The 12,305-nt window shown below is 44.4% G+C and overlaps 1 long non-coding RNA gene across 3 annotated transcripts; it reads right to left on the bottom strand.

Moving 5' to 3' along the window:
- Positions 1-413: 413 nt before the first annotated feature.
- Positions 414-6,908, bottom strand: LOC149913913 (uncharacterized). 3 transcript variants are annotated; one of them, XR_016460810.1, is made up of 3 exons: positions 6,593-6,908; positions 5,441-5,554; positions 414-733 (listed from the first exon to the last, which is right to left on the bottom strand). It is a non-coding gene; the product is annotated as an uncharacterized LOC149913913 (long non-coding RNA). The 3 variants fall into 3 exon arrangements; XR_016460809.1 differs by lacking the exon at positions 414-733 and adding an exon at positions 3,434-3,614 and having other exon boundaries at positions 6,593-6,907; XR_016460808.1 differs by lacking the exon at positions 414-733 and adding an exon at positions 3,726-5,340 and having other exon boundaries at positions 6,593-6,904.
- Positions 6,909-12,305: the final 5,397 nt, after the last annotated feature.

Genomic DNA, 12,305 nt, shown 5'->3' on the forward strand with positions numbered 1-12,305 from the left:
TCACTTTAGATCTGTCAGACAATAACATTTTATTACCTCAAGGATGTTATCTGAACCTGAGGTCTAATATCTAAATGAACTGCAGTTCAGATTATTTGAGATTTAGCAGAAAGACAGAGGGATGGAAAGTTTCATAGAAAGATTCTATGGGGAGAAGTCTCATTCATTTATTGTGGATAAATATGATGAAAAGGTATTCATATACCAAGTTTTAATAACTGTATGGTTAACAGGAGGAACAGTAGACAGCTTTGAGCAGTAGCTGACATACAGAACAGGAGAGTTGGAAGAGTAATATTTCCAAGAAGATTAATTTAATTTAAAGGCAGAATGTTTTTTGGCTATTGGAAAGTTCTCTGTTGTGTTGAGCAAAAGGATAGATATACTGGCTGAAAATAAACCTGTAAAAGTGAGGTAATGCATTTACTAAAACAACAATAATTGCTATATCAGGATGGATCATATATTAAAGGCAATAAAACTCTGATTAATAGCTGTCAGGTTATTTCTTTATTTTTCTCAAATATTTATTTGAGCGCAACATACTATAAATACTTTAAAGAAAATGTTTATCTTATATTTGTACATGATTGCACTCAGTAATACATGGAAGAGCAGCCACTGAAGTGGGAGGATCATAAGCCCAATGTATGTGAAGAGAGAGAGCAATAAATTTGATTCTTCTCAGCATTTTTCTGTTACAGGTTTTGAGAAACTTGTTAGATTTTAGTACCTGTAAATGTAAATGAAACCAACATAAAATACCATACATAACCTTATTACTTTAAATAACATAGAAAATATGGATTGGAAGACTCGTGTGCATGTTCTTTTTTTCTGTCTTAGACCTGAATAAAGCTGTAAAGAAGAAATTAATGCTCTAGTAAGTCACTGTCAACTCTTGCAAGTCCATTTGGGAGAAAATTTGACACTCCATTTTTTTTTTTCTTGTTGTCCTTCTATCTCCTACTCTCCTTTTTGTGTATGTTTATTATTTGCCTCATTTCTGTGAAAACAAATCAGGCTCCATTAATAAAAGCAAAAACTGTTTAAGGCCATCCATCTTACTCATTCTCCTCAAAGGTTTGCTGCCACTTGTTCTATCACAGAGGACTGCAAAACTTTTTTGCTCCACATTGTTACCCTCTAAAGGTAAAATGAATAAATTGCTTAAGAAGATGTTGAAAGACTCTTAATGGTGCATTTATGATCATAACATACGTATTTGTGAGACCTAAGGATTTTTATTCATTCTATTTTTGTTCAATGTAAAATCAAGATTAACTTCTTAGATTTTCTGGACATCCTCGTTGTATAAATTTAATTTTTTACTCCTTTTCCTTGTACAACTTCTGAAATCTGACAGTAAGAACATTTTTATTTTTGTCTCAAACCTCTTTTTTATTCTTTGTCCATCTATTTTTTTTCCCCCTATGATGCTTCTTATAACTTTACCAATTACTTTGTGTTCCATTTCATTACGTTATTTATTTTTGCTTTTTCTTTAGGGCAGGATATGTCTACTGCTATGCATCTGCACAGTTCCTACAATGGAGCTTTGATCCTGGTTGGATTGCTTAAGTGCCATTAACATAAACGTGGTTAACAAAAATAGTAGTTTCAGCTTAGTATTTTTCATGCTAAATCAGGTTCAAAACTAGAAGAATAAAAGTTTTTTTGTAAGAAACATAAACATCCATGTTGATTTCATAAGTGAAACTGATTCTGTTTTTGAAGAGCGGAAGAAATTTAAATAATTCATCTGAAAGCAAAGTTCACTTCTGTTTTTATGTTCTCAGAAGTGAATCATCAGATTAAACTAGCATGCCACAGTTTAGTGGTAAACCTCTAACACTACCAAATCTACATATGTAGATTTTGCTTTAATGTCACAGGCAACAGAATGTAATCAACTAACAAACAAAACAAGCAAACAGAAAATTCACATCCAAATAAACCAGAAAGAGGAGTTTATAGACACTCTACAGAACTGTTAGCTGTGCTATGCTTTTCAAAAGCTGGAATTTGTCCTACAGACATCTCAGAAGTTGCACATCTGTCCAAGAAGAATCATTGCACTTTATTTCTACTGTACATGTTTATCTTATATCTTATTCTTCATTACTGTTATGTACTATGCAAAATACATAAAGAAAAAAAGCAGTAATCAAACTATACATACTGTGAGCAGGGCTTTGTGAAGGCTGCAGTACTGTACAGAAGAAAGCCTTGAACAGATCTATCTCAAATTCAGGGTAATAATACATTTATTTCCTACCCACATTGCTCATGTAATCCACCAACTATTTTAGGAACGCCTAGATTCTTAAAAATACAGAAATTAAAGTGATTTCCTGATCAACCCTTACAGAAAGACACAAGTTTAAACATGAAAGCAACTATGAATGCTTTGGAGAGAAAAAAATAGAATGTAATGTTAATAATCCCTGTAATGTTAATAAGCTAAATAACAGTTTCAAAGTTTAGTATCTTGATGCTTTACGGAGCTCCCATAGAGATGGTGAGCAACTGCTACACATCTGCACGCTGACAAAAGACACGCTCAGCATCCTCACAACATTGCTCTGTTGTAATCTAACGTCTGGATGAACATAAAAGCTCCTGAACAGTGCACGGACTCAGGATTCCAACACAAACAAGAGGATTCTCTCTCTTCAGCCCTACATACTTTCTGCAGACCATCAGACCACTGCTACCGAGCTTCTCCACAGCTGTGTAGAGACAGCTACTTCATGTGGAGTCTCTCATTGTCTTCTCGCATCCTTTTAAGTGGTATGACATTCTCACTGTGGCACTTTGATATTGTCACCTTGTGTACAGTCTGACTGTGACTCATAGAACCACAGACTGTTCTCTTCTGCACATAATCGCACATCTCTTTTTTCTTTTTTTTCTTTTTTCCCTACAGAATGCCTCATATTTCCCCGTTTCCTATGTGTTCCTATCTGCCTCTATGTTACCACCCACCTCAACCCAGCAGTACCGAATGACACATTCCTTTTTTCATACCTTTTCCCCCAATGTGTGGAAATCCCACTATCCCCCATCACACCATGCCCACTAACCATGTTCCTCAATGCCACATCCATACATTTCTTGAACACCTCCGGGGATGGTGACTCTACCACCTCCCTGGGCAGCCTGTGCCACTTCCTCACCACTCCTTCTGAGAAGAAACATTTCCTAATATCCAACCTGAACTTTCCCTGTGCAGCTTGAAGCCATCGCTTCTCACACTATTGCTGGTTACCTTCACAATTGGTCTGTAGTGTTGTAGTTTTGCAGAGTTACTCAACCTAACTTCTCCATTCTGCTTGCTTCCCTCCTGCCTGCGCTCCTGGACTGGTTTGTGACAGCTAGGCTAGTCTTGTACTACACTCCTTATCTTTTCTGTGCGGACAGATAGTTCATTCACAATCTTGAAGCAGTTTCTTTGAGTAACTGCCAGGTTTCAAACATTTTTTCATCTGTGTCAGCTTTCTGGGACATCATACTGAGTTGTTGTAGGGGTTCATTGTAGTCTATCTTCATGAGATATTTTTATTTTGACATCCTTGCTTCTTTTGAAAATGATGTAATTTCCCTGCAAAAACCTGCGAAGCCATGCATACATGTATGTATGTATATACGTATAAAGTATGTATGAAAGCATAAGTATAGCGTATATATAAAAACATGTATCCATGCATGCGTACATACTATATACTGTAGTATATACATACATAACTCTCTCTGTTTCTAAAGAATAACGAGAATTTAAATATTTCCTGGCTTTTGTGACCAATTAATTCAGATTAAGACCCATAAAAGTAAACAAAGGATGATGGGTGTGCCATCAGCAAACAAGCTTGTCACACTGCTGGCAAATGGAAATAGGCATGACTCCTTACTCATTTTTCTAATAATCCTGTGCAGAAATTGTTGGCTTTGCATCCACTGCCGCTAGTTAGGTGAAAGTGCTATGGATCCCTTTAGCTGTAACATTCTGCCATTTTTGATATTAAAATGAATTTGAAGAAATACATCAACTTCATCTATAAAAGGGTTCCAGGATCAAAATGCTCATCAGGGTACAACACGCGTGCCGACTTACTTACAGGGAGATTTCTTATAAGAGAAGCAGGTCTAAGACATCTGTTTATCTCCAATTTAAACAACTTAATTTAGGTAGAATTATGTGTTTTACAGCTATTCACGCAGTTGCTTACTAGAAATATCTGATTTAATTGCAGAGATGTTCTAGACCTAAACCAGGGTCTATTTAAGACAGAGAAAGCTCTGCATTGACAATTTTTATATTTGTTGTGGTTACATCATTGAAGTGAATACATTGTGTTTATATTAAATTGTAAGAAGAACCATTTTTAATAAGCTTTAACATTTTAATTTGATATCCTCTTCTGATTTAAGTGTGGCCTTATGACTCTCCATAGAAAAAGATTATTCTGCCCACACTGAGGCTAAATGACAAAACCCCAGTAACTCAAAAAAAAAAAAAAAAAAAAAGAGAAACAAATGACTAATCTCAAAAGCCTTTGGAAATATTATGCAAATATACCACAGCAATAGAAAGTATCAGATGGGATGAGTCACATCAACAAGTTACCATGGTTTGACAAGTAGCAAAAGCAGAGTAAAACCACTCTTTCCTAAGTCTCTCTGTGAGGTTTAAGCTGACACGCTTCACTTCACATCTGAGGCAGACTACAAATCGGCACGAGCTACTGCACCTCAGCCATGGCACAGGCAAAAGCTTTCCTTGTCCTGGAGTCAGCTGCACAGAGAGGCTCTGCTGCTCTGGTCCCTGCCACGGCTGCATTTTATCCAACCCATTCCTGTGCTCATCTGAGCCCACGATGAGTCAGTGCAGAGAAGCTAACTGCAGATATCTCCTAGCTTTGCCAAAATGTTTTCTGTGCTTCACTGGGTCAGCTCGTCACCTCATCAGCAGGGAGGCTTGGGATGCACTACACGGACAAGGAGGCAAGGAGAGCAGGAGCAGAGCAACTTCTAGGGGCAGCTAGCCATACATTCAGTTAAACTGTACCATCAAAACACATCCTTGCTCTTACAGTCATTAGCCCAAACCAAGAGTTATTAGAGTTGCTTCCAATTTATCTCCTAATCCATTTCAAGGGAATTGTTTTTCTACTAAATAGCCATACAGGAAGCTTCAAATGTCACCTATCTGCCTGAGTGATTTCACAAAAAAGACTGACATGTTTAGGAGAAAGACTTCTTGAACTTGCAGTAGATCGTCCATAAGCACAAAATCCATGCCACTGATCAATAAATATCTCCATTCTCAGCTGTCAAGGGCTATAGACATACCAGAGAAATACACTAGACTCAGTCCTTTTGACTAAAAATACCAAAATCATACGTAATCCTCATATGTATTACAACACAATGTAATCACCTTCAGATGGATGAGCATCACTCCTCGGAAGCTTAGGGGAAAGGGGAGCTGTGTATGGTGGAGAGTCCTGAGAGTATCGTTTAACACTTCCGTTTTCATGTATTTCTTCTTTTGCTGTGAAAAGGAAAGATATCACCAATTTATTATGGTATAAAAATGCTCACAGGGAAAGTCAAAGTACAAAAGCAAAAACATACATCAAGTCATTCACCAGGTAACAAATCCATTTCACATAGAATCGGTCATTCAATACAAACTTCAAAAGCTGAAGTAACAGCTTAGTTTATACTATCATCATCCAAATTTCCAAATTTAGGCTACTTTCCTGAAAAGTATTAAAGCAAATGACTTTTATTTGATGAAATGAAACAAATACAATTTCTCTACTGGAAAAAAACAAAACAAAACAAATAAAAACCGAAATACCAAAACCACCACAATACTTTATTTTCTAAAGCAGCACCTCTAAGACTGAAACTGCATTGATGTCAAAGTTTTCTCAGCTATGGCTCCTGATAACCCTTGGACCGGGACTCATAATACCAGCACTGCAAGCCATTTGATGGGAGACCCTGAGCATGTTATTTCCCTCTCACTCTATATACCCCCAGAGTACCAAAACTCACATAAAATGTCACAAGCAGCCAGCTGCAAAACCCACCTTCTCTACTAGACTGTATGCTGCAGAATTTAAAATTTTGGAGCCGCCACTGCGCAAGGTGAACAAAGAAGGAAGAAAAGAGTATTTAATGTTGTAGGATAGGCTGAACTGAATCATCTCTCAGAGCAAGCCCCTTCTTATAAGGTAGTAAGCATCTTTCTCCAAGGTTATTTTATGATTCAAACATAAATTGAACAGGCAAAATGTGAAGTTTTGAGTCTGTTCTTTTAGTAACCCAGTGGTACAATACATATGTTTCCTACTTGACCACAAGAAAGAGTTAGCAGAACAAAATGATTTCTGCACATGTGGTATGAGCTATCCCAACCTGCCACAGCACTTGTGCTCTGGAACGAATCCTCTAAGAACTGAAGAGTATTCATTTCAATCAATTAAAGTTATAGCAAAGCAGATTAAAATGTTAAATTTCATAAAGTAACCACACTTATCAAAAATATCAGTACTTGTAAACAACACCTGTTTGATAGTACCTGGTTTGTTCCTATCGTACTCCGTGGGACTATGTGCACACCCCATGTAGGGGCTGAAAGGCAGGCTACTGAAAAGATTATCGCATTGAAGACTGTGGCAGAGTTTCTCCAAGAAACGTAGGACAAACGATGCACTGTTTACAGAAGGAAGATTGATGGCATGCTTCTCCCCATCAAAGGAAGCTGCGAATAAGAAGAAGATGTCAAACAGCCCCTGAGCATCACGAAGTATAGCAAAACACTAACAAGTAAAGGAGAAGACATTCAGCTTTGATTTAAAACATGCAAGACATGAGAGGAATAAACAATCTTTCTGGTGTTGTCCTTGATCGCCGAGGATCGCCGCTTCGGAGCTGTTTCAGCCAGAGCCGCAGCGGCTGATCGCGAAGAACACGTGGATCTCGATCGGTTCCCTCTTCCGGGGGTCCCCGAGACAACAGAGAAGCCCGGCAGCTCTCGCGAGAGCGGCTGACGCAGCGGGGGCGTTGCCAGGGCAACGCCTAGAAAAAACCTCCAGCGTCGCTGCCCACCAGGGCGGAGAGGAGAGGCGTTATCACTGTGAGGTAAGTGGCAGGTGCGGGGTCACCCATTAACGACCTGGTAAGGGGGCGAGGGCAGAGCCAGCACTATCAGCAGCAGGGTAGGGCTGATCGGTCACGCCCTGTTAAGGCTATTCTAGTTGTGCTAATTAGTCTTCAGGTTCTCCATGGCTCCACCCCGGCGGAAGGCTACTGTCTCTAAAAATAATGTGGGGACCCAGACAGAGGCCCCCTGCACGTGTAAAAGAAAGACTGCCAAGAAGAATGCAGAGACGCAGACTGAGGTCCCAAAACAACATGCTAGTGTGCAGGTCACTGGCTGTGATGAGTGCCAGAGCCTGGCCCTTGCAGTGCCAGGCGATGGAGGCAGCACTTGTGTAAGATGTGACCAGCTAAAGGACTTACTTTGCCTTGTGGTCAACCTGAAGGAGGAGGTGGAGAGGCTAAGGACCATAAAGGAATGTGAGAGGGAGATTGATTGGTGGTGCCAGTCCCTGTCAGCTCCGAGATCTTGGCACACAGCTGAGGCTCTGCGTGGAGCGTGTCACCCCCTGCCGCCTTGCAAACAGGTAGTAGAGGGGAACCGGCAGGTAGACTGTGTTCCTGCTGCAGTGCAAGGCAATTTGAGAGCAGAGCAAGGCAATCTAAGGGAGGAGGAGGAGTGGAAAAGGATACCGGCTCGGCGAAGTGGGTGTCCTCCATCCCGACCATCCTCGGCTCCCCAGGTGCCTCTGCAAAATAGGTTTGAGGCCGTGAATCTCGAGGGAGAGGTGAGTGAGGGGGTGGAGGGAGGTCCACCTGTAAGGTTGCCTCGGGCGAAGCGGTCGACCCCACGCCTCAAGACTGCCTCCGCCCGGAAGGACAGAAGGGTGGTTGTCATAGGTGACTCCCTGCTGAGAGGAACAGAAGGCCCTATATGTCGGCCTGACCCTACCCGTAGGGAGGTGTGCTGCCTCCCTGGGGCAAGGGTCAGGGACATTGCTAGGAAACTTCCTGGTCTGATTGGCCCTTCTGATTATTACCCATTATTGATAGTTCAGGCTGGCAGTGATGAAGTCGCTGAGAGAAGCCTGAGGTCTATCAAGGAAGACTTCAGGGGACTGGGGCGGGTAGTTGAAGGAACGGGTGTGCAGGTGGATTTTTCTTCCCTACCTTCAGTGGCAGGGAAGGATACCGAGAGCATCCAAAAAACCCGCCTCATAAATAAATGGCTAAGAAGTTGGTGCAAGCACAGGAACTTCGGTTTTTTTGACCACGGGGTAATTTACTCTGCGCCTGGCATGATGGCTGCAGATGGAAGTAGCCTGTCTCCAAGGGGTAAGAGGATCCTAGCCCAGGAACTGGCAGGGCTCATTGAAAGGTGTTTAAACTAGGTATGAAGGGGGAAGGGGACAGAATGAGGGCCACTGGGGTTGAGCGGGTAGTTCGTGGCTCAAAATGGAGTTCGATGGGTGAAAAGGGTGGAGTTCAAAGGGATGGAGAGAGGCAGGGGGGTGCTGCTTCCCTAAAGTGTCTATACACTAATGCGCGCAGCATGGGAAATAAACAGGAAGAGTTGGAGATCTGTGTGCGGTCACAAGGCCATGATCTCATTGCGATCACGGAGACGTGGTGGGACAGCTCGCATGACTGGAATGTTGTCATGGAGGGCTATGTGCTTTTTAGGAAAGATCGGCTGGCGAGGCGGGGTGGTGGAGTTGCTCTTTGTGTGAGAGAGCAGCTAGAATGTATTGAACTCCACCTGGGGGAGGGTGATGTAGCAGTGGAGAGCTTGTGGGTGAGAATCAAGGGGCAGGCTGGTATGGGTGACACCGTTGTGGATGTGTACTACAGGCCCCCTGATCAGGAGGAGGAGGTTGACGAGGCCTTCCACAAGCAACTGAAAGTAGCGTCGCAATCCCAGGCGCTAGTGCTTATGGGGGACTTCAATTATCCAGATATTTGCTGGAAAAGCAACGTGGCCAGGCACGCGCGGTCCAGACGGTTCCTGCAATGTGTCGAAGACAACTTTCTGATGCAGATGGTGGAGGAACCGACGAGGGGAGGGGTGTTACTGGACCTTATTCTCACAAATAAGGACGGGTTTGTTAAGGAAGTAAAAGTTGGGGGTAGCTTGGGTTGTAGTGACCACGAGATGGTGGAGTTCAAGATCTTGAGTGGAAGGAGCAAAGCAAAAAGTAGGACTGCTACCCTGGACTTTAGGAGAGCCAACTTTGATCTCTTCCGGGACCTACTTGGAGCTATCCCGTGGGCTAGGGTGTTAGAAGGTAAGGGGGCCTGTGAGAGCTGGTTGGCATTTAAACAGCTCTTCTTCCAAGCCCAGGATCGGTGCGTCCCTGTGAGCAAGAAATCAGGAAAGGGTGGCAGGAGACCTGTGTGGATGAGCAAGGAGCTCATGCACAAACTCAAAGGGAAAAAGAAGGTCCATGAAATGTGGAAAAAGGGTCTGACCACTCGGGAAGAATATAGAAATGTTGTCAGGGCCTGCAGGGATGCGACGAGGAAGGCTAAAGCCCACCTGGAATTGAATCTAGCAAAGGTGGTAAAGGATAATAAAAAAGGCTTTTTTAAGTATGCTAACAGTAAAAGGAAGACTAGGGAGAATGTAGGTCCCCTACTAAGTGAGGAGGGTGTTCTGGTAATGGGGGATGCTGAGAAGGCGGAGATACTGAACGCCTTCTTTGCTTCTGTCTTCAGTGAAAAAGCTCCCCCTCGGGAATCCCAGGCCCTGGTGGTTAGTGAGAAGGTCTGGGGAATAGAAGACTTCCCTTTAGTCAGGGAAGAGGCGGTCCGAGAGCGCCTAGGCAACACCAATGTTCATAAATCCATGGGACCCGATGGGGTGCATCCACGGGTGCTGAGGGAGCTGGCAGAGGTGATTGCTGAACCGCTCTCTATCATCTTTGAGAGGTCTTGGAGAATGGGGGAGGTGCCTGAAGACTGGAGGATAGCCAATGTCACTCCGGTCTTCAAAAAGGGCAAGAAGGAAGATCCAGGTAATTACAGGCCAGTCAGCCTCACCTCTGTCCCTGGAAAGGTGATGGAACAGATTGTGCTGGATGCCATCTCCAGACAACTGGAAGAAAAGGTTATCAGGAGTAGTCAGCACGGGTTCACCAGGGGGAGGTCGTGCTTGACCAACCTGGTAGCCTTCTATGATGTTGTCACTGGCTGGGTGGATGGGGGGAGAGCAGTGGATGTGGTCTACCTTGATTTCAGCAAGGCATTTGACACTGTCTCCCACAACATCCTTATAACGAAGCTGAGGAAGTGTGGGATAGATGAGTGGACAGTGAGGTGGGTTGAGAACTGGCTGACTGGCGGAGCACAGAGGGTCGTCATTGGCGGTGCAGAGTCTGGTTGGAGACCTGTAACCAGCGGTGTTCCCCAGGGGTCGGTGCTGGGACCGGTCCTGTTCAACATCTTCATCAATGACCTTGATGAGGGGGTAGTGGCCACCCTCAGCAAGTTTGCTGATGATACGAAGTTGGGAGGATTGGCTGACACGCCTGAAGGCTGTGCTGCCATTCAGCGAGACCTGGACAAGCTGGAGAGCTGGGCAGTAAGGAACCAGATGAGGTTTAACAAAAGCAAGTGTAGAGTCTTGCACCTAGGGAGGAATAATTGCATGCACCGGTAGAGGTTGAGGGATGACCTGCTGGAGAGGAGCTCTGCGGAGAGGGACCTGGGTGTCCTGGTGGACGACAGGTTGGCCATGAGCCAGCAGTGTGCCCTTGTGGCCAAAAAGGCCAATGGCATTCTGGGGTGCATTAAAGGGAGCGTGGCCAGCAGGTCGAGGGAGGTGATCCTCCCCTCTACTCTGCCCTGGTAAGGCCTCATCTGGAGTACTGTGTCCAGTTCTGGGCTCCCCAGTACAAAAAAGACAGGGATCTCTTGGAAAGAGTCTAGCGGAGAGCCACAAAGGTGGTGAAGGGCCTGGAGCATCTCCCCTATGAGGAAAGGCTAAGTGATCTGGGTCTGTTTAGCCTTGAGAAGAGAAGACTGAGAGGGGACCTGATCCAGGTCTATAAATATCTAAGGTGTGGGGGGCAAAGTGGCGAGGCCAGTCTCTTTTCAGCAGTGTGCGGAGACAGGACAAGGGGAAATGGCCAGAAGCTGGAGCATAGGAAGTTCCGCACCAGTGTGCGCAAGAACTTCTTTACGGTGAGGGTGACGGAGCACTGGAACAGGCTGCCCAGGGAGGTGGTGGAGTCTCCTTCTCTGGAGATATTCAAGACCCGCCTGGACGCCTACCTGTGCGACCTGGTGTAGGGATCCTGCTTTGGCAGGGGGGTTGGACTCGATGATCTCTGGAGGTCCCTTCCAACCCCTACGATTCTGTGATTCAGTGTGATTCTGTTTAACACGTTTATATCCAAAGAACTGGTTGTACCTTCCATTGGATCCATGCCACTTCAAATTTGCTCTATGAGAACTTATTTTCAGAAAATAACACTGGCTTTAAACGAGTATAACAAATCTATTCTCTCAACATCAAAATCTTACGGGCAATTTCAGTTGTTTGCTTATAAAACAGTACCTCTATACCACCTATTTGCAGGAGATAACCAAGAAAAGATCCATTACAGCAGTCTTGCACACCCACACAACTCGAAGTAGCGTTTAAGTCCACACAATGGAAAAAGCTCATACTCCTACCACCCAGCCCACCTGTTAAAATGGCGCTTTGTGCTCCTACTCCAGGCAGGTAGATCTTATTAAACGCTTGTCTTTTTTTTTTTTTTTTTTTTAAACTGCAGCTCAGCAAGAAAACGCACGCACTAAGAACACTATCGTTGTTTCAAGCAAACACAGAAAACTATGCGAAAGGATGAATTCGATGCCCTTAGGCTGAAACGCGATGAGGGAAAAATGATAGTTCCACACCCTCACGGAGGGCAGAACGCTGTCGGGAGCGGGAATCGCGCTCGCCGAAGCAGCGCCGTCAGGCGGGGCGGCGCGCAGCCGGTGACAGCGGGAGCCGGGGGCGCTCAGCATCCCTCGGCAGCGCGGCGCGGCGACCGACAGGGCACCGCTCACAACTTCCCTCCCGCAGCACCGCAGCACCTCCACACTGCTCGCCACAAGCTCTCCGCACGCCAACGGGTTTCCCAACCCTCCTCGGCTTCGCGTCCTCCCACAGCCGAAGCGACGAGTCGCGCGGCTCTGCCCTC

This window comes from Phasianus colchicus, chromosome 33 (genome assembly GCF_987193195.1).
Source record: "Phasianus colchicus chromosome 33, bPhaCol1.hap1.1, whole genome shotgun sequence".
NCBI classification, from domain to species: Eukaryota; Metazoa; Chordata; class Aves; order Galliformes; family Phasianidae; genus Phasianus; species Phasianus colchicus.